A 24,009-nucleotide genomic window follows, 5' to 3' on the forward strand; every position below is an offset into this window, starting at 1 on the left:
TGTGGTTTTTGGCCAGCATTTTCCAGAAAACCGCTAAATCCCACAAGTTTCTTCTGAGTCTGGAGACACAACCAGAATCCCGGCTGACTGGCTTCTTTCAGTCTGGAGACTCAAACTGGTCCAGCATCTGCACTCAACATTTTTCTGAACTCTAGAAGATCAGAGAACATTTACAGGTAATAGGGAAATAGAAAGTACTCAAGACCTTAGAAACCTACTAGAGCAAGAAAACACAGGCTGAATCTTTACAACTGCTCAGCACAGTTAGAGAATCCTTGACTGTTTCCCATGGCCCTTGTTTTACACTAGCATGGTGTTTTACACTATCAGGCTCCCTGAGTTTATATCAAAGTTACTATTTACTACAAGTGGGATCCTGAGTAGGTCAGAACCACTCTTTCCCTTAGGTTCCTCACCCATAACATGAGGGTAATAGTATATACCTCACACTGTTCTTGTAAGCAGGAAGTGATTTTTTACATATAAAGCTGCCAACCAGAGTGCCTGGCACATGTTAAATAACAAATGTTAGCTATCGATATTGTTATTGTATCTTCATCATCATCATTAGTTACATGCAACCAAATGTATATAAAGAAGTCTGACCATAAATCTGACATCAAACTTATGTGTCGCTTGAAATGCTTATTACTAAGAAAGGAATATCTGAGAATGGCTGCCCTACTCTTGGCTGCAATGGTCCTCCGTGGCAAATCATTAAAGGGGATTGAGAATCCCATTTTTTAGTCAGGCTCATCCTAACCTCTGAAAGGCCCATTCATCCCGGGAATCATCAATCAGAATTTATGGAGGACCGCATCAGACAGCGAGAGAATTAAAGAAGGAGAAAAGTCCCCTGCTCCAGACAGACTCATCACCCAGGGAGGAGACAGCCATAGTCACAAATAATTACCACCCATTAATGCATTACATTAGCACACAGAAGGCAAAGGGGCACACAGAAAGAGGAGGGGTACTTACATTAGGCCTGAGGGCACTGGAGAAGCCTTGACACAAAAAGGGACATTGGGTCCCTGTCTTGGAAGATGAGAAAGTCCACCAAATAGAGGAAAGAAAAAAGGACCACACAATGGAGTAGCAGATATCAAGGCGTTACGAAAGCTGACACGTAATGAGAATGAGAAGTCACGTATGGCTGTAGCGAGTGGTATATTTCAGGGATCGAACAACTAAGTTTAGAGAGTGAATTACTAGAATATATCCCCTTCCCCCATTATGCAGAAACTTAAATAAAATTTAGTTAAACATAGATCATTTAGAGATTCCCCAGAAACCTCGTCTGCAAATAAAATGACCCTCCCCCCCCAAAAAGAACAAACAAAGAAAACCCCACTTGCTTAGTAACAGAACATTTTACTAGCTCTTGGAAAAACCTCCCTGTGAATGCCTTCTTTCCACAATCAGAATCTATTTTTTTTTTAAAACGTACCAAAGGAAACAAAATAATATTTATTGTGTCTCTTGCATATGCTCCTTACAAAAATGGCATTAGCTTCATATGGAAGCACTTTGACAAACCCCTGAAGATAATTTCTTAACCACAAACATGTCCTCTGCTTGTCTGATCTCAAATTGCTCCAAAGTGAGGATCACAATTTCAGGTCAGGTTTAAGGATATGACAGGCACTATCAGTCCTTTAAATATGAATGATCTATGAGGCAGAGGGTGGAGGTGTTGGCACAGAAGGCAAGGCTGCTGGTGGGAGCCTCATTCCAGGTTATGCAGAGTGTCTGCCTCCCTCGGAACTTTCCGGTCCCACCTGAAGACACTTACCAGCAGCTCCTCAGTACAAATGACAAGGGGGAACGACGCACATTCTCTCTGTGTTCATCACCCAGATACCATCTCAGAACCTCAGTGGAGCATGATTATTGGGAACAAAATAACACAGATGAGATTTCACATCAAAGCTTTGGAGACAGGAACAGCAAAGATGCGGGGACACACACAACCCCTCTCGCCACACCCCACCCTTCCTCACACCCTACATCCACCCCCTGGTTGTGCTCTCCCTTCCAACTTCTAATTGGTAGACACCCGATCCGCACAGCTATTTCATTTTCCGAGCGCACAAGGCCACTTGAGACTGACTGATACGTGTGGGAAAGGGGTGGCCACGTTACTTACACCTGTTGTGGGGAGCTGCCCATTGCCCCTCCCTTCCTGCGGTTCCCATTGTGTGCACCTTACTCTGTTTCAGTAGCAGCAGAAAAGAAGTCAAAATAGCCAGCATTCAACATGAACATGTACAAAGAGGAGGCCAGAAAGCTTCCTTGTACCTCTTTCCCTCCTAAATCCTGCCCAGTGGCCTATTTCAATAGTAAGTGTAGCCATTCTCTCTCTTTTCAAAGAAGCAGTGTTTATGATTCAGTAAAAGGTAACAACATAACCGTTTATTTGGATGGCCCATTGAGCATTACTGGTATGAATCAGCTACACACACACACCTGCACATGCACACACACACACACACACACACACACACAGCCTAACACAACCTACTCATATTTGGTATCCCCAAGTAGGCCATATCTATTACTTTTGTGAAAGTAAATAGATTCAAGATCAAAGGAGCCAAGGGATTTTAAATTCCAAGAGAAAGGCTGCAACACCAATAAACTTTCACAGCAACCTTCTTGGAATGTAGACTGAAATTGAATAACTCTACATACAGATCTTAATGACAGCGGTGAAGAAAACATTCAAATTCAAAAGAAAGGGGAAAGAAACATAACAGCTACTGTCTTAAGCAACTGTGCAACAATGAAACAAGACCAAACTGTGAAGTTTGATGGCCAAAGGCTTTGGTTGGTGTCTATTACCACGTGGATACTAAAATCTTAGACTCTAACCACTCAGTGTTGGTAATAATACATCATAAGACCTGGAAATGGAAAGAATCCTTTAAATCATCAAGTAATGCCTTTGCCAGCACAGGATGCAGTTCCCAGAGAATATTCCTTAAAATGCCCCTTGGGATGAGCTCCAAAGACCAAGTCATTTTATCCATCTCAAAAGAGTGCAATCCATCTATCTATAGTATCCGATTTCTGTTATGAAATTAAACTTTGGCCTTAAAAGCATTGTTCCATACCAAACTAGGCCTTGGTACCAGGTTTTCATTAAGGACCAGTTATAGCCCTTGGAGGAGGCAGGAAAGGTCATTTTATCCATTCCCCTACCTCCGGGCAGGTCTTGTGTGAAATGACACCAGCCTGGCTCTTATTATAAAATTCCCATAGCAGGAAGTTCTATCGCCCCTGCTCTAATACCGCTTTCCCATGACACACAACCCTCATGGTCAGAAAGTGTTTTCTGCAGTCTAGACAAAATCCCTGCCACCACAATTTAAAAACATGTTCCCACAGTACCAGAGAACTGTATAACACATTCAACGCATCTTGTGCACCTGAAGACAGAAAAGCAATTCCAAATTGCTTCTTCTCTACCGCTTCTTGTGTTACAGTCTTAATTGCAGCTGAGATGTTTATATCAGAGTTTATCAAAACAAAAGGTGATACAGGCCTTTGGATGAAAGCATGGCTTGCTCCTTTCCTTTTTTATTTATGGAAATTTTGGAGGGATTTTGATTAGTTGTAAAGACAACATTGAAAGTAGAACAGCTCTCTCCTGAGACAGTTAATTCAGATTTTGACATATGTGTGACACAAACTGGTCTGAAGTTCTTTTGAATTACATATTTCATTATTTTAATTTCATTATATTAAAAGAATTATAAAGAAGTTCACTAAGCCAATTAAATACATAAAAATTGGAATATAAATCCTTAAAATATTAAAATATTCATCATATAATATGCTAATTAAGCATCTTTATTACCTGTTCTTCTATCACTTAAGATAGATAAAAAGGCAGGACCTCTTATTGGCAATCCCCTATTATACTACTTTAAGTTGTTATAATTAATTGAAAGGAATGAAATAGAATGTCCCTAAAAATTACAATTTCTTTTTACTACCTTTAACTCTCTTTTCAAAATTCGTTTAGAGTAATAAATATCAACAGTCTTTCGGTAAGGAACCCGGAAATACATAAGTTCATGCTTCTGAACTTCCTTACTTGATTTTTAATCAACTGGTGAAAATATATCAAAAAGATGCTTTGAGGAAAAAAAGCAGAATTGATCACTGTCATGATATTCGTATTTTTTCAGTATTTGAATAAATAAAGTTTACAAGAATAATTTCTGCTAGAATGTATAAGTTTTCATATTAACATTTACAAAAATTTCTGAAATGTATCACATGGATAAAAATGAAACACTGTAAAAGAATATTTTATAATGTAGTCATTTATATTTCATGATTATTTCAAATTTTCTTACAAGCATTCTTGAAAGCATTAAATTGTAGAGAGTAAAAGAGTGAGCTAGTGGCTAGAGTACATACGCTACTGTTTCTCTTATCTGTCTTGTAGTAAAGAGAAGAGAGAGAGAGAAACACACAGAGAGACACACACACAGAGAGAGGTGGCATTTTCTTGAAGTTATGGAGGACAGGAGTATTCTAATAAACATTCCAATGTGAATTTTCTTGTAAAGTGATCAAACTAGAATCTCCACATAAGAAACTTTTTAGTGAGTCTTCTAAAAACTCTTAAAAAGGAAAGAACTCAAAGTGGGTCAATAATCTTAAGTATTTTATTTTATATCCAGTAATGCAATGCCCCTCTGAACCCACAATGCCTGCATTTGAGAAAGTGTGATAAGTATCAGTGCTTGGTCCTCATATAAAATTTTAGAAGAGACTCGCCTGTCCCAGTCTTTGCCTGGGAGACACTCACCTTTTGTGGATTTCTAAACTCAGCCAGGGCTACTGAGAAAATACTCACTTATCTCCACCCACAATAACAGTGAACATTTTATTGAGTGCTTGCCATGAGCTAAACACTTTACATGCTTCATATTATTTTATTTTCATAATCGCCCTGTGAAGTAGGCACAATCATGATTTCCATTTTACAGGTGAGGCTCACCAAGGTTAAATACCTTGCCCAAGGTCACACAGCTGGGAAGTAGCATGACCAGAATTTAAACCTAATAGTACCTCTACAGAGCCTCGTATCGTATTCTCTACCAGGCTCTGCATGTAAATCTCTTTAAGTATCACCTTTTACTATCACGCCACTTTCTTGAGTCCAACAGATTCAATAGCTTGGAATCATTAGAAAAAGAAAAGCACACAGACAAGCAAATCAAATAGATGTGAAAAACAACAACAGTATTTTAAAATACCTTCTTTCAGTCTCATGATCAGTAAGCATGAGAGCGAAATTAACCCCTCAGTTAAATTTGTTTTTCTTTGTTTTAAAAGCTGGAGGACACCCAAACTGCCTTATTAATTCTGATCTAATCATCTTTGTGTAACTTTGAGTCACGGTTATAGAAAAGCAAGTCCTAGAAGAGCAATGAGAGTGAGACTAGCCTCCTACCTTTCTACTAGAAATAGTAACAGTAGCAGCAGCATTTAAATCTGCCAAGGGCACTCCTAGGAATATTTCTAATCCATCTGTCCCCTTACAAGAGCCAACTGAAGTACAGAAAAGAAAAAGACAATCAGAAAGTAATTACACACATGCCATTTTCAATAAAAGCTCTATTTCTATTTTTAATTCAAGATTTTGTCTCTTTTGTTCAATCGTCTGTCATGCAACATAAACAATACACAGAAACAATTTTATAATAATGAATTGTTTCTTTTTAGGGTTCAGCTGGGTATTGAAAAATAGAGCTTCTGCATTTATTTTAGATTAAAAACCAATGAAACGTATAGCTGTTATTAGATATAATTAGGTATTTTGTGACACAGGAAGTAATTATTTGACACGCCTGGCAGTTTTAGCTGACTTTACAAAGTCTGTCTCTCTCTGTGGTCAGGTACTCACTGCTAAGAGCAGGGGATGAGTTTCAAAGCACTAGTTTGGACCACTGGAAACAGATAATCAGCAGATGGTAGAGAGAAACATACCCCCTTTCGTTATTTTTTCTTTTTTTTTTCTTTTTCTTCCAGATCTTGTCAAAGGATGATTGATAAGTGGAGCAGCCCTTCAAACGCCAGCCACTGCCTGAGGCACTTCCTATAATCAAAGCACACGCCCACCCAGAGCTAATTAGACATTAGATTAGTGTCAACTGATTGATTTAAAGCAGCCGTCCCTCCTCCCCCCACCCGCCATCTCCCAGCACAGTGAGGATGAGGCTGTTCTCCTAAATGTCTCTCTCAACAGACTGACAAATTACTCCTGGAAGCTTCAGAAAGGAAACCTAGAGACAATGCAATGAGAATAAAAAACAACCAGAAGAACATTTCTGGAAGGAAAGGGTGGTGGGGTGGGGGTGGGGGGAGGGGAGAACAGACAGAGAGAGGAAGGAAAAAAAGAAAATGAATCATGTTTCTGAGAGCAATGAAACCCCTTGGTCCAATTTGTTGAGTTAAGTCAGAGAGAGTGTTTGTGATGTTGGAAAGAAAATTATTTGCAATTTAACCTAGGAGAGTTCTGAGTACATTTGGCTGCAATTTAGATACCATTTTTCAAAGTCTTTTCCCTTCATTTTTTTTTTTTTTTTTCCTCTTTATAAATATATGAGCCAGGAATGTTCAACGTTGTCTTAATGGATTAAGCAGAGACAAGGCTGTAAGGAGCAAATTAAAAATGAAATAGTTACAGCTGTTGGAACTGGCATTGGGCAGAGAGAGGGCAGATTTCTCCTCTCCCAGGATGAGGGAGATTTCAGAAAGCACTAAGCCCTTGCAGAGTTCAGACACGGGTGCCTACAAAATGGTCAGAGTGATCCCTGGACTCCTTAGCAACTGCACCGCTCAGCTGCTGCTCACTCTGTCGAGGAGCCCAAATCATTGTATTTCAACTAAAAAGTGGGCCCGTTCCCAAAAGAGACCACCAGGGCGTGTGTGTCGGAGGAGGGGGGGTGCAGCCAGGGGCCAGTTTTAGACTTTTCATTTGCAGATTAAAGGCCTTTTCCATTTGTCAGGGTCTGCTGCTACTGTACTCTGGGGTCAGGGCTGATCCAACACAAACACACCTCTGGAATTATTTCTGTGAATATGGGCCCTGAGAAGTGCTGTAATAGCAGCAGGAACGTATAAGAAAGATAGTGCTAGCCAATGAAACTCCAGTTGCCTTCTTATGAGGATGCTCTTATCTCGTGGATTGGAGAGAGCCAGAGAAAAGGAAGAAGGGGTGACTGATGATTTGGGGGAAGGGAGCAGAACATAGAAATGACAGCAACAGCCAACCACTAGAATCAGTGTTCCCATGAGTGACATGACAGTCTGAGAGCTCTTTACAGCTTTCAAGGCTATATGTGTTATCTCACTGATTTCCCACAAAATCCCTAGGAGACAGACAAGGCAAACGTCATTATTAATTTATGGATTTGATATTTCACCTATTACAGATGAAATAATGGAGCTGGTATCCCCCCCCCCCCCAACCCCCATTCCACAGGATCATGGATCAGGTCAATGAACGAACCTCAGATGCGAAGACTTCTGGTTTCTCCCTATGGGTCTTCCAATGTGTCTCATGGCCTTCCAATCCTCTGCCTCGATGGCATTTCACATACACATTGAGTTTCAGTTTTTGTTTTGTAAATTTAGATATCCAGGTCATCTGCAAGCATCCTAAGATTTGGAGAGTCATCCCTCTTAGTTCAATAAATGAACCAGACCACGAGCTGGAAATCTAGGGTGTCACTAGGGAGGATCCTTAGGATCCAGAGGAGAAAAAGCTGAACACAGGATTGAATACGGAAGTAACAATGATGATTTTTATTTTATGCAAGAACTGAAGACCTAAGCTAGCTTCCTACCGATTCTCAGCAAAGCAGGAAAGATGCAAGGAACTAGGCATTGAAATCTCACCACCGTGCTTTAAAATATGTCATGAAAATTGACGGAAATTTCTGGAGTCCAAAATGCAATCAGGCATCAGGGCAGAACTGAATGATAATTTTATTTTTCTTCTGTATGGGTGTGAGCATTATAATGACAGCTTCCAAGGGCTATTCAGGTTGAAATATGAAACCTCAAAAGGCTAACAGTAGGTAAAGTCTGGACAATTCCATTCATGTCACTGTTTCCTCCTGGCTTTCTGGTCTCCCTGTGGAGACAGGAATTTAGAGAACAGAACTAGAGAGCCAAGAGGAGTGAGGCCTAAATTTAGGAGAGTCCTCCAAATGCCGATTCGGCAAATTTTAACTTTTTCAGCTATAAACCTTTCAATACCTCAAAATAAATCCTTCAATTTTATATGAGAGTTTGGTTTCTGCAGCTGTAGATTTATGCAGTGTGCCGAGGCCAGGCCAAGAGAAGTGAACATAAACGACGTGACAGAGAGTGCAAGGATGTTATTCAACTTCTCACTACGGCGTGGCTCACTTAGGAACTTTCCAAATGTCATGCATAACCCCTCTCACTAATTAGCTGCTAAAGCAGCTGATTTTCTGCCGTAGATGTGTCTCCAACCACTGGCCGTCAGCTGGAGAGATGCCCCAGAAAGCAGTACACTTCCTCACCCCTGGCCTGGATCTCAGACACACAGACAGGCCACTCAATCCAGGCATCCCTGTTACAGACAAAGCTGTTGACTGCAGGCCTGCCCTCTCCGTGTGCCAGGTTATGCGCCTTGGTTGTTCATAGGGAATGGAGTGCAGAAATATAATTAACTTCAAGAGCCAGTTATATTCACTAGGAAATTATCTAAGACATGTCAACAGCATAATCAGCCAGTAGGTTTGACAAGAAGGCAGTGCAAGAGAAAAAAATAGACCTGTCACTACTATATGGGCTTGATTGAAGTGTTTAAGAATAAACTAATATTTTTTTATTATTATTTTTTTATTTTTTTTTATTTTAACTTCTCAATATACATTGCAGTTGATTTTCATGACCCATTAGCCCCCTCCCTCTCTCCCCTCCCCCGCTACCTCATATCAATTCACTTGTCTTAAAAAGTTCAAGGAATTGTTGTGATTGTTGTGTCTTCTTCCCCCTGTAAACTAATACTTTCTGAAAATTACTATGAATCAGACTCTGTATTAGTTTGCTATAACAGAGCAAAGCAGACAGTATTAAATTCATTTTGCAAAGAAAGAAATTCAGGATTAGAGAAATTAAAAGCTATCTTAGTTCATTTTGTGCTGCTATAACAGAATACCCGAGACCAGGTAATTTATAAAGAATAGAAATTTTTTGCTCACAGTTTTGGAAGCTGGGAAGTTCAAGATCAAGGCACTAGCAGGTTTACTTATCTAGTGAGGGCCACATCCTCTGAAGGGGAGGTATGCTGTGTCCTTACATGGCAGAAGGTGGAAGGACAAGAGGTCCCAGAAAGAGGCTTTTTTTTTATAAGGACTTTGCTGTAGATTGGATGCCCATCCCCCCAACCTCATGGAAGCTTAAATCCCCACTGTAACTGTTGAGGGTGGGAAATCCTATTATGGCAATTGAAAGGTGGGGCCTGGAAGAGGTGATTAGATTGTAAGGACCATGCCATAGTGAATGGATTCATAATGGTGGTCATGGGTGTGGTTCTGAGGGCTTTAAAAAAAAAGCATGTGAGAGTCTTTTTCTCTGCTCCATCATTTTCTGCTACATGAGACTCCTGGGTCACTGACTACCACCAAGATCCTCACCAGATGTGTTCCCTGGACTTTGGGCTTCCCAGCTTCTGAAACTACAAGAAATACATTTTGTTTTCTTTATAAATTACCCAGTTCCAATTATTTTTTATAAGCAACAGAAATGGACTAAAACAGACCTTAATTTCATTTATGAGGAAGGAGCCCTCATGACCTAATATCCTCTTAAATGTTCTACCTCTTAATACTATCACATGGACAACACTTGAATTTTGGAGGGGACACACTGAGATCACAGCAAGTGCCTTACCTAAAATGTATCCAGTTAGACATTTGAGGAATGACCCCATCTCCTTTGTCCTCAACATTATGTAATCAGCTTAAAGTAAAGTAGTTCTTTCAAAAATAACAACCTGTAAATAGAAAAGAGAAAACTGATATCTAGCTAAAATTATTGTGAGAGACGCAAGTTGTTTCCCTTCCATAAAAACTGTGAAGGTTTTATCATCATACCTTCAACTGTACATGAGAGAAGACTGGAATTTATTAATAATGACTGAGACCATGTTTTTTTTTGTTTTTTTTTTTAATGTAATTTTAATTTTATCAAAGTTTTAAGTATGTGAGTTTAGCTTCTGGCCAAGATTAAATAAAAAGGACCATATTTACTCTCCCACCTGAAACAAACTTCAAAAATTCGTACAAACATATCAAACGATGGTTTTGAAAACATTGGGCATCAGTCAGGGAAGGACAGTGAACTCTTCAGAAGGGAAACAAAGTGAGCCCTATGACCGGCCCATCTTATTGCCTGGAGGGAGTTTCAAAGGCGTGGTGCAGGGAGGAGAGTCTCAGGGGAGTTTAGCCCTCTCCTTGAGTTGAGCAGACAAAAATGATAGTCTGGGGAGGTCAAGGCAGCTAGAGTTTGCAGGGCAGAGTCGTATATATAAATTATTACATATCTAATCATACTTGCATGTGTGTGTATCCAGGAGCCTCTCTGATATTGTAAAATCATTTCTTACTTTCGTAGGGATATTGGTTATATTTTTGAGCACTTCTCCCTGCATTGTTTCTGTTCCTCTATGTCACACTTTGTCTTCCTCCTACCTTCCCTCTCTTTCTCTTTTCTTCTACCCCACCCCTCACTGTGTCCTGCACTGTCTATCATAATGGAAGCTTTCATCCATGCCCGGAGATTCCTGCCTATCAATTCCTGTATCTGTGAGGAAGGCTTATGAGATGACGGGCTTTGCTGTAGAATTACTTGGAAAGAACATAACCATTTTGTTTAGGGAAGCCTCCAAATATTAGTGTGCATAGATCTTTTCTGGGGCCATTTATTTTTCCATGCAATCGTCTAGCATCTCTCCTGAGGATGGTAAAGGAGTTTGACTTGTGGATACTGTACTTGGCTTTCAGCATTCTAGTGACAGGTCACTGTTCAGTACGTGAACCTTGCCCTAGTCTTATGTTTTCCAGATAGGGCACAGCCATCACTTCTGGCTTTCAGTTCTGCTTGCTGTTCTCTAGAGAGTAAATCTTGCCTCCTGTTAGGGTAGGGTTAGGGATGTGATGATAAAAGGTTGGGAACCATATTTCAGGTTTTTTATACCTTATCCTTTATTCTGTCTTCCTTAATGCCTTCCTTGGTACCAAGTGCCTGAAATTTACTGTTCATTTTTAGTTCACATCTTCATCAACAGTGCATGGGTTTCAGCCTTCTGCAGTCTGTTGAGTTACGTGTCAAACTCATCATCCATTTCCCCTTATCTAACATTTGAATAAACTCCTTATCCATTGCTTTTCTCCCTTTCTGCTTTTTTGACCTCATAGATTTAAACTTTCTTTGTAAGTATTTTACTGCCATGTTAGTAGGGTTTTTAACAGAAGAAGAGAAATGCACATATGTCACATTACATGTACTCAAATACATGCTCGAACAATGGTTAGCCAGGAGTTTGGGGGAATCCCTTTCTAACCCTAAGCAAGCAATGCGCATCCTGAAGATTGATGGCCTGGGCTCATACCTGCTCTTATCTGTTTATTATCCCATTTTATGGATGGTAAAGCTGAGACTTAAAATTGCTTAAAAGGTTGTTCATGGTCACACAATAATTGTACTTCTATCTCAGGTTGTTTTGAATATTAAGCAAGATCAATCACTCGGTATAGTTACTACCTCATCATAATAGAGTTTTAAAAAATATTGTTTTTCATGATTAAAACATCTGGTTCTTATTGATTCACCAAGTTCTGAATGTAGTATAGGAAGCCCTGCAAAACAGTGGAAAGTGGGAAATTTGGACAGATACGTGAGGGAAAAGGATGTGCTGAGCTTAGCCAGGGGATAATGGCCTTCCAGTGAGAGTGACAGTAGTCACATGAACCCCAGTGTACAACTCAGACATTCATTTGATTTTTGTGGGGCTTTTTGTTTGCTTATTTGTTTTTACTTTGCAAGTAGCTATGAGACAAATATGTTGGGAGTGTAATAGAGAACTAATAACTCTTTGAATAGAGTAGGTTGAATAATTCTTTAGAATGTGAGAAAAATATAGTATAAAACTTTCAGTTATTCCTTGATGAAATATCTTCGAAATGTGCTCATGTTACTCTCAATTATATTTTCTGGAATCCCTCAATCTGTCGCATTTCTAGTTGATTTTCTTTTGTTTGCATTTAGTATCTGAAAGTCTCAGCCTCTGGTCATGAAGGCAGGAGCACCTGGTATGAGCCTAGCCCTCCTACAAAGAATAAGTAGAAAACTGGACAGAACATACGAAACAACATTTTTCAGGCATGGAATACAGATACTGCCGGGCTGTGAGCCCTGAGTGAAGGAAAACAAATAACATGAGATTTGTGAGCACTCTGGCTTTCTGCCTGGAGACACTTTCTGAATTATGGTTCAAGGAAGGAGGAGTGGGCAGAACATAGTGGTCTTCTTGAGCTAAAAAGACAAAAATCAAAATTTAGAGAGTCTGAGTTGGCTGAAATTGGTGTGGCCAAGTAACAAAAAGGCAATCGCTCCACGGAAAAATGTCCCAGAAATCTGCATAGGGGTCCACTTGAGCACGTGGTTGTGTGTGCTTAGAGTAAGATTCCACGAGGCTAAACAAGGAACAGTAAATGGAGATAGGACAACTTAGGGGAAGCTCTCTGGGAGAAAATATTTGTGTTACATATATCTGACAGAAGGTTTATATCCATAATATGTAAAGAACACTGTACACTCAATAATAAAGCAAATACACCAGTTGAAAATAAGAAAATTGTTTGAGCAGCCATTTCACAAAATATGTATGAATGATCATAAGCACATGCAAAAGTGCTTATTAGACACCATGGAAATGCAAATAAAACAATATAGGAGTACTTTATGATTACTATGACATACCCACAAAAATGGCTAAAATTACACAGACCCACAATACTCAGTGCTGTAAAGACTGAGCAACTGGGACTCTCATATGTAGCTGAAAGGAGCGTGTAGCCACATTCCAAAACAGATTGGCAGCTCCTTGTAAAATTTTGAAATATACCTACTCTGTGATCTAAGAATTCCTCTCCTAGATATTTATTCAAGAGAACTGAAAACATAAGTCCACGAAAAGATTGATATGTGAATATTCATAACAGCTTTCTTCAGAATAGTCCCAAACTGGAAACAACACAAATATCCATCAATGGGCAAATGGATAAACAGATCGCTATACATTCATATAGTGAAATACACTCAGCAATTTAAATGAACTAACTACTATCACATACAACAACAAAGATGGATCTCAAAATCTTTATGCTAAGTAAACGAAATAAGACACAAAAGGTTAGATACTATATGAGTCCATTTATATGAAATTCAAGAATAAGCAAAACTAATTCAGAATTCATAACGTTGAAATTAGGTCAATAATTACTCGGAGCAGCATTGACTGAGAAAGGACATAAACTTTCTGGGATAGATAAAACATGTTCTATATGTTGATTTGGGCATTACATGAATATATAAATGTATCCAAAATCATTAAACTGCATATCAAATGTCAGTGTCACCTTAAGATAACACTGATCTTCTCTGTTTAGCTTAAACTATTTTTTAAATGTTTCGTTGCAAAACATTTCCATCCCCTGGCCCGTTTAAAAACAAACTTTTTTAAGAGTTAAAAAAAATTAGTGGAAAAATGTGTGCTTTATTATATTTAAATATAACTCAAGAATGTTTATTTTTACATGTTTACATTAATACTCTTCTCCAATCAGGAGTGATTTAAATTCGAGTTTGGTGCACATTTAAAGAACATTCATCTGCCAGAGGAAGGTGGTAAAGTCCCATGTCCAGCCACTATGGTGGGAATTTGCAAAGCCAGGTAGGATACATTCCTAAGTTAACTTCTAAATCTAAAAGATCTATGAGAAGTAAAGATTGGGAAACCAGCTCATGATCAAAAGTGTCAAAATGAGGATCAGACATGAAGCATGAGCATCAGAAAGGAGGTAAGATGAAAAACACAGGAGATGTGTGTCTGATGAAGACTTAAGACCGGAAATATCATTGGTCCTTATTGGTAGAAGAAGAGATAATATAGTGTTTTGTTAAATGTATAAGCACAAACATCGCAAGACTAAAGGATCTTAACCACCAGCAGAGAATGCCAAAGGACTCTGATTAGCCTGTCTTTCTTGGTGTCTCCTTTTCTAACCAGCTCTAATTATGAGTTACCCCTATTTGCTCAAACCATGTTTCTACTCAAAGTTGATTCTTCTCTAACTGCAGATCTGTAGAGTACCCAGAATATTTCTCTCTCTGCTATAAGACCATTTGAGAGTAGAGACCAAACGGCACTGTCATTTTAACAGGAGAAGTCTTCAAAAAGTTTGGCATTGAATTCCTTGAGATGCATGTTATGCTCAGTGATGTGCTATTACCAGGAGCAGTATGTGAGGCTACATCATGGGTGCTAATCAGTCTAAACATTTTCTTCGGCTCTGAATTCCATTCAAAGGAAAATTTCGTATTCTTTTAAAAGCCACGAATCATTAACATTTCAATACACCAAGCTAAGATCCTGCAACTTAAAGACATTTTTCAGAAGAAAGGCACACAATCCAAGTGACTATCTTAATTACCTGCATCAGCCCAATTAATTTGTGGTATATTTCAAGCTGAAACAAAGGCCCAGGAATGAGTTTTGCTGTCCCAACCCAGCCAGAGGATTCTGTGAAGCCTCTCCCTCAATCATTCCAGGGAAGGGAGACAATAGAATGTTGTTGAGGCCTCAGGGTCTTGGCAGCCAGCATATGAGAAGGAGCAGCTCTGCCAGAGCTCATATCAATGTGGAAAATCACATCACAACTAGCTGCAGTGAAGAATCCTTGAGAATCAAAGGGGCAGATGGCAAAATGTCTGATAAAAGCAAAATTTAAAAATTCTCCTTAAGGATGAGTTTTCCTGTCTGAATCAACAGATTGCAAAAATGCACAAACTCCTTGGAGATCTTTAATAGTCTCTTGCTTGTATGTGGCTCCTTCTTCCTCTATAATTCATTATCACTGATGGGTCCTGGAGCACCTATTAGATCCCTAGCATGTGGCCACCAGTTTAGATCAGGCCTGAGCTTGCTCTATGAGATGCTGTAGTTTGAATTGCTTCTGCTGTGAGACAAATCAGTGCTTAAGTGGAATAGATGAAAACCCAGATGGCATGTTTAATAAGGATGCTGAAAAGTATAACCTCCTTTGGCCCCAACACCTGTAAAATTCCCATAAGTCCATTTTGGATGTCTGTAATTTCATCATTGCAAGATCACTTCATTGGGTTAAGGCGGAAAAATCTACTAGCATACAAACAGTAAATGAACAGATAATTAAATCATTACGGTCATCAACTACTTCCTACGAATTATCCTATTCTAAATGTTTCCAAGGGAACAAAGGTCCAGACAATTTTTACATAAGAAGTGAAAACATAAACCCTATATGCACTGACCAAGTGGAAGAGAGTCAAGTAGGAGGAGAGATATTGGTGATGCACAGGGCACTGGATATCTTGGGAGGTGGAAAAAGCACATCAAGAAAACTAAAGGGAGAAATAAACACTTACCTAAAACCTATTTTACCTATTTCAGAATTTTGCAAATTATGTCTGGAAAAGTCCATGGTCAACACTTACATGTGGAACAAAAACCCTAGGTTACCCATTCCCCAAAGTACTTTCAACAAACTACTGAGTAAAGTCAATGAAGGGTCGCCACAGTCCTTCTAGGAAAGGTTAAATACAGTAGCTGTGGGCCACGGCAGATGCTGGACAACCACCAGCCCAAGTGTTATAGAAAGTGTTTCTGGACTGGAAGTCTGAGTTGGGCCAGACAAATCTCTGTTGTTTCATCTAAGAATCTATGAGAAGAGACATATGATTTATTGTAGAAGAGCCACAGATTAAAAAAAAAAAAAAAAAAGTACAGCACTTCAAAGCAAGTAAGTAAGACAACTGCCCATCTGAATTAGGGTGCCTAACCAATGCTAAATGCTTTGCTAGTTACCACTCAATAAATTCAGTCTGGCAATTGACAAGCAAACTGACAAGAACAGTGGCCAACTAGAAAAAGCAGGATCAGTGGTTGATAGAGAAATACTCAGAAGGCTGAATGAACCTACAAGAGGGTCTCAACCCCACTCCTAGGGAAGGCTCTGCAGTGCGTGCTTGAAAGATGGGGAGTTAGGCAGATGTAGAGGAAGGCGAATTGCACACAGAGGGAGCAGCAGTATAACCTATCCCCAGGAATATAGGCAGACCAGCATGCCTGGAATGTGTAAGAGGTGAGTGGGGAAGGCCAGAGAGGTAGAGGCCAGCATGCAAAGGGTCTTCCTTACAAGCCTTGCAAAGCAGTTCATGTGAGCATGCAATCGTGTTTGTATATACATCCCACCTTATTCCAAAAAGGATTTAAAGTGACTGTTGCTAAAGAGCTTGGATTGTATTATGAATGCAATTGAGTGTAATTGAAGGATTTGAAGCAGGGAATGACATGCTCAGGCATGCATTTAAGAAAGATTATTCAAGCAATGTAGAAAATAAATTGTAAGGGGTGCAGGGAAAAGGGATGAGACTTTAGGCAGTTAAGACAGAATATAGGCAATTACAATAATCCAAGGGAAAAACGATGCTGGCTGACTTGAACTAATAATTCAGTGGCGCTGGGAATGCAGAGGACCATATAGATTTAAGATGTATCTAAGATTGGGCACAATAACTTCTAAGCTAATGCACCTAATGATACTTAACGCTATGGGAGTAAACTGAGTAGAAAGCTCAGGAAATGTGTCTTGATCAGGAATTTGAATAAGGGAGATAAGTGATCTAAACAATTTGCTGATATTAGAGGGCATTTAGGGCATGGAAACACACAGTTTCAAGTTCTGTGCACTCACTCTGAATTTCCATTCAAATCAGCAGCCTCGTTTCTTTTAAGCATAGTCTCATTTCTTTCAAGGTGCAGATTTCTGGGATTGTTCAATTGTTGTAGCTACCCTGGAAACTACTTAGTGCATTTTTCAAAGGAGTACTCTTGGTAGCAACACTACAGGATATAAAAGCATATCTCACTGTCATGTCTAGTTTCCAGCATGCAGAAACTGGAGGAGGTGATTTTTCTCTACAAAGGAACACCTCTTCCCCATTAAACACTTCACAGAGAACTTAAATTAAATATTATGACTGAAAATGTCTGGCACAAAACCCGGAAGATAATTAGTTCTCAATAGTTATAAGTTGAATCTGAAATCACTTTTTAAAAATATATTTTCTAAAAAGTTCACATCAAAAGAATTAATTTTAATAGAAATACAAAATTTGAGAAATATTCTTAAGTTTACTATAATAAAATTTGGCCTATAGAGAAATAAATTAGGGGCAGGAAGGGGATGAGATGTGCTTTTGTGAGCAGGGAGTGATTTTATTTTATTATTTTTTTTAAATTTAATTTAATTTTTTAAAAATTTTTCAGGGAGTGATTTTAAAAGAGACATAGTGAAGATTTGCCATATGGAAAGTTAACACTTTCCTTTCAAGATTTTCAATAGAGGTATAGAATCACCCACCAAAAGAAAATTTAAGGTATAAAAATATATACAGTTGAATATGACTCTAACTGCTTTAAAATGTGTGTGTAACAGTAGGGTTTATTAAAAAGAATAGAAAGATGGTTTAAGGTTAGTTTATTTGTTAAAGTGTTCATCGAGTGCATAGATTAAAAAACAACAAGCTAAAAAAGCAAACTTGAAAGATACCCAAAAGACATTTGATAAAATTTAACATTACACCTTATTTTGTTTTGTTTTTTTCATAATTTGGAAATGTATGCAACTTACTTAGCTTAAAGAATCATGTCTATTCCCAACCAATAACTAATATCATCCAGATTGGCTAGAAGAATGTCCATGAAAGCTGGAGAGGAGGAAAGGGTACCATTATTACTGAACATCATGCTAGAAGTTTCATACAAATCGGAGAAAGGGTAGGGATATTTAAGGGAGTGAAACAAAAGTAGAATTATTTGTGGATGTGATTACATAAAAATGACTCGCAATTAAAAATTGAAACAATGAGCAATTTGGTGAAAATTAGAGTTTTAAATAAATATATAGAATTTATAGTCTATCTTGCAAAAATGTTTTTAGAAAACAATAACAATTAAGTGGAAAAAAGTGATGTGATTAGAAATCTGTGTTTTATTCACCTAGTTTTCTCTCTTCTAAATCAATATACCAATATACCAAAGATACATCCTGTTGATTTTAAAGGCATTCATTAATTTATTTAATGTATTTATCGATTTATACAAAAAGTATTGCTGAGTGTGACTGTTATTGTTCATCTACTATGATTGGCACTGGGGAAACAATGACAAGTCCCTGCCACCATGGCAGAAGTGCAGGGTGCTATAGGAGCATGTGAGAGAGGATATGAACTAGTCTTATAGGTTAGCGTCACTTGATCCAAAGCATGTGTAGTGGTCATTTAAATCCATAAAGAGTTATGCACACTCCAGATAAAAGAAAAGGGATGTGTAAAAGCTTTCAGACAAAGAAAAGCCAGGAACAGTTGTCCCTCTATATCCATGAGAGATTGGTTCCAGGACCCCTGTGGACACCAAAATCTGCAGATGCCCAAGTGCCTTACACAAAGTGGTACAGTACATGCATATAATGTACACACATCCTCCCATATACTTTAAATCATCTCTAGACTACTTATAACACCTAATACAATGTAAATGCTATGTAAATAGTTGTTATACTGTATTGGTTTTTAAAATTTGTATTATTTCCTATTGTTTTTCCCCCCCAAATATTTTTGATCCACAGTTGGTTGAATCATAGATGTGGAACCCATGGATATGGGGCCACAGGGAGAGAGACTGTACTTTAGAAGAATTGAAGGCATAGAGCTAGAGTTTAGAAAGTGAAAAGTCAGGGGCCTAAGAGCCACCTTAGAGAGAAAGGAAAAGGCCAGATCAACAGGGCGAAGTAGGTTCCTGTAGCAATTAGGGATTGTATCCCAAAGACATTGAGAAGCAACCCTGGGTTTTGAGTAGAAAAAAAAAAAAAAATTTGTGAGAAAAACAAAGGAATTAAGAGACGTTTAGGAGGTAGAATTTGTAATGCTTGGCAATTGCTTGAAGTGGTTTGTTGTAGGTGACATTTTCTGGTATGATGAACACGGGGAGTGGGCCCTGGCGGAAGAGCAGGCCCCCCAGGTAAGGGTCAGCACAGCACTGTTGCTGAGAGAACGCTTCCTTGGCTCTGACTGCCCAGGTGCAAACCTAGCTCAAGCTCCTTGGATGAGTATCTTAAATATTTATGATTTTTAGTTTCTTCATTTGTAAAATGAATAAAAGGACCTGCCTTGTGATAATTATCTGAAATTATCCCTGTAGTGGTAAGCAAAATGTCTACTAACATGACTAGCACTTGACAGGTATTCTTTAGGAGTATAATCATTTAAGTTTAGACATATTTACTCCAAAGTGTCTACAAACTTCCAGGAGGGTATTGGCTATTAAAGACCTGGATCTCTGGAAAGAGATGTAGACTGGAAGTATACATTTGGAAATCAATATTCACATGGTATTTGAAGCATTTTAAACAGTGGGGAAAGGGTAGATTACTGAATAAATGGTTTTGTGGTGACTGGCTAGTCATTAGGGAGAGAAAATAAGGTTAGTTCCTTTCCACAATCTGAACACATAAACTTAAAATGACTAAATGCTTAAACATTTTAAAAACTGGAAGTATTAAAATATTACCTTAGGATAGGAAAATTCCTTGTAAAACAGAAACAAAAAGCAAAAGCCATCAAAGAAAGTGTGAATATATTTAAATGCATTAAAGTTTTAAACATTTAAGGTTAAAAAAAATTAAAAGCAAGGACACACTGACAAAATATTTGCAATATAAAATATAAAAATAAATATTTGTATACAGTCATGTGTCACTTAATGACAGGGATACATTCTGAGAAATGCGCCATCAGGCAATTTTATCATTGTGTGAATGTCACAGAGTATACGTACACAATCCTAGATGGTATAACCTATTATGCACCTAGGTTATGTGGGACAACCATTATAATCTTATGGGACCACCTTCACACATGTAGTCTGTTGCTGTCTGAAACATCATTTTGCAGCACATGACTGTACACATAAAGAGCATCTACAACTTAAGTGAGAGACAATCTGATTGAACAGTACATAAAGCATAGGATCAGGCAATTAACAAAAATGTGTATGTACAAACTAAATCAACATCATGTATTATTTGCCATCAGATTGGAAAAAAAAATTTTTTTTTTTGGATTTCTGAAATATTTTATTTCAAACAAAGCAATAGTAACAATAACAGCTAACATTTGAGTGCTGTGCCAAGCACTGTAATAAGATTAAACCTATTCAGTCTTCAAGCAATCCTATGAGGTCAGTCTTTTTTTTTTTTTTTTTTTGGCAAAAAATATCTTAAAGTTTTAATTAAAATTTACTAAGTTTTAGTAAAGATGAAAGAAAATATGCACTCTGAAGCAGTAATTTTGCAACTGATTGCTCATTTACCAATAAAATAATTTTCCAAAATAATAAATGCATTCCTCTTTAATATTTTTCCTAACTTTAGAGAACTTAACTATCATAAATATTGACATTAAAACTAAAACGATGTCACTTCTTTACAATTTTTCAATGTCATCTAAATCCAAGAATTATTTGACATCCATCATCATTCATTCAAAAAAATAACAAAAAAAAAAGCAGGCTGTTCTTTAAAATTTGGAAACTTAATTTTTCCCCTTTTTGAATTGATACTTTTATCCCTCTTCCTTCATACATTTTTTCCCTAGTGTAATACATTTTACGCTTCTGCAATTTCGGAGGTCCATATTTCTAGCATTCCATTTATGATAATACGTGTATTCTCTAAAATGATAGAGGCTTCCTCTATAACTGTTCTTTTTTCTTCCTGAGCCCTCATCAGAATTGCCTTTAGTGGTCTTAGTAAAGCCATGTTGCCACCAAAAGAAATCCTGAATGAAAGATGTTCTTTTAAGGTCAAGAGCAACTTAAACTGTAAGCATGTAAACAAAGTGACTTAGAACTTCCTCATGGCTGACCTGTCTCTCACCGGCCTAGGCAAAACTCTTTACAGAATATTGCTTTAGGTGGAATAGCTGTCTGCTCTCTTACTAAATATAATATCTCACATTTCTCTAATTTTAGTCAAATTTACAAACTCCCTAATTCTCCCACTGAATTTTTTTAACCTTTGTGAATTTGTGTTTATTGGAATATGGGACATGGGTTGGGAAATGTCACCTTGGGGTATGTCCTTGCCCAGGGAATGTCTGTTCTAATCTCCCTGGGATGGTTTTTGGAGGTTTTTTTCTTTTTCTCGAAGCTGTGCTTGCTGCCAGCAGCCTCTTAGGTCCACCGCTGACTGGCTCCCTCCGTGGCAGAGAATTTCCTCTTTTTCTTGGGGACACTTCTTCGGGGTCACTAACTGTCTCCTCCTTCGGTGAAGCTTTCTTTCTCTTGGGAACGCTGTGCTGCCAGCTGGCTCTCAAGGTCACTACTAACCAGCTCCTCCTAGGAAAAGCATTTCTTTTTCTTGAGTGTGGAGGAAGAGATGGGTGAGTCTTCCATTCTGTTCCCCTGAGCAACCTCCTGGAGCTCTTGCTTTCTCTCTTTTTGGGATTTTCATGGGTTTCCTCACACTCCTTGGGAGAGCTGCTGCTGTCGGCCATTTCTTTTCCTTTATCACTGGTCCTCCTGTGTCTCCAGAATCCCAGACATCTCTGCAGCCACTTCCTCTGCCTGAGCTATCGCTTCCTTTGTGACGTCCAGATTCCTTCATGGAATCTCTCCAGTCTCATAGAAGACAGCAGCTCAACTTGTTCTTGAAGCTTCTCTCCAAATATATTCAAGGGCACCCCAGAGAAGCAATCAATCTGTGAAGCATCACTGCATGTGTTTGCTGGGTATCGAGAGATGTGACCTTGGTTCTTAGCAGCTGCTCAGCCAGTGAAGGTGGAGTGCAAAATGAGTCCATGTTTTGGTGGGTCTTCAGGACTCTGGAAACTTGGTCCCTTTACTGGGAATCACTGAGACAAGAAAATTGGCCACCCCATTGAATTATGAATTCAATGTTAGGGCGTCTGGTTTAAAGGGAACACAGATTGCTCCTCTATTTGGAAGGGCAGGATGACAATGCTAATAAGGCATTTTCATTAAAAAAAAAAAAAAAAATGTGGAGAAAGTAAGTTAGAGATTTTTCAATAGGAGAAGACCGAACCTCCCGAAGCACAGAACATACCAAAGAAACAGTCATGTGGAGCAGCTGTGGGGAGGGGCTAAGCACTGGAGCAGTGAGCAGAGGACCGAGCTCAGAGTCTGCAGGAGTAATCCAGAGAACACGTGTACTTGCCAGGACACCTGGAATCCGGCCCTGCTTTCCCCACTAGTTAACTGTGTGATTTAAGCAAGTCACTTAACCTCTCAAGTTTTTATTCCCTGTTCTATAAAAAACAAGGATTAGATTAGATGACTTTTAAAGATTTTTTTTTTCTAGTTCTAAAATTCTACAGTTCTTAATATGTTCAGACATTCTTTCACATACCTCTGACTACTAGAAGCTCCACCTTCTTTTAATAAATTCTATTTATTTGCAGGTGGTTGGACTATTAAGAAAAGCAAATTGTTTAAATAATGTCTGACTTTTTGACTGGTTTGACTCTCCTAATGGGCTATATATATGTATATATGTATACATACATATTTTTTCTGGGTAGTGATTTTTTAGGTACATCAATCAAGCAGCCAGTATTTATTGCATGGAGCTAATTAACTTTCAAAATGACATTTTCATTTGTAACATTGGTTGAGATTTGAACTCAGATCTCATCAATGAAAGGCAGCTGCACTAATAACCCAAGTCCCAAGGAGCCCCCTAATTCTCCCAGCTTACCCTCACCATAAATGTGTGATTAATCACAGGTTTATGGGAGTTCTCAGTTACTGTGAAAACAAATCATTACCAGAAACTGGCATTCCCAACTTATTTTATTTATTTTATTTTTATTTTTATTACTTATACCCTATTTTCCATATTTTCCATATGTTTTGGGTCCTTCTCATCCATTCAGGACCTGGTGGAAAGCTTAGCTCACCCCCATCTCCTAATGGGCTGTGATAAACAAGAACATTTTATTGTTTTCTCTTTGTTTTTGTATTTTAAAGGTTGCACAAAGAGTGGTACGTTGCAGGAAGAGGTGAAGGAACAATGCAGATGACAGTGGACAGTGTGAAGACAAAGGTGTATGTGCTTGCTCCTCATTTCAAGTCAATACAGGAAGCACGAAACTTCACCCTCCTACAGGATCCAGGCATGCAAGAGATTAGGAACTTAGAAGTGGGCTGAGTGATCTGATAGTGGTTTATCTTTACTAAATACTCATATACTTTGTTTCTATTATAGGGGGGAAGTTATAAAGGAAATCTAGATAAACGATTTCACCTCTTGCCTATTGTTTGTCAAGCTCCAAAAAGATTAGATTTAATCAAATTTGATTTGAAGGATCTGAGATGTCAAGACATGGATTCCAACACATGGAGGACTGCCCTGGGAATCCAGCTGAAAGACACGCCTATGAAGATGCCAGCCATAGAGAAAACGATCAGTCCAACGCAACCCTGCATCTGAAGTCCTAGGGTGCAGCCTCTATGGCTGATCTTTCACATCCAGTTGAGCTGCCTCTCAAATCTGCAACTCTGTGTAGACCAGCATTCCTGAGTAACAGCAGGAATTAATTTATTTGACA

Source organism: Cynocephalus volans, chromosome 16 (assembly GCF_027409185.1).
Source record: "Cynocephalus volans isolate mCynVol1 chromosome 16, mCynVol1.pri, whole genome shotgun sequence".
Classification (NCBI taxonomy): domain Eukaryota; kingdom Metazoa; phylum Chordata; class Mammalia; order Dermoptera; family Cynocephalidae; genus Cynocephalus; species Cynocephalus volans.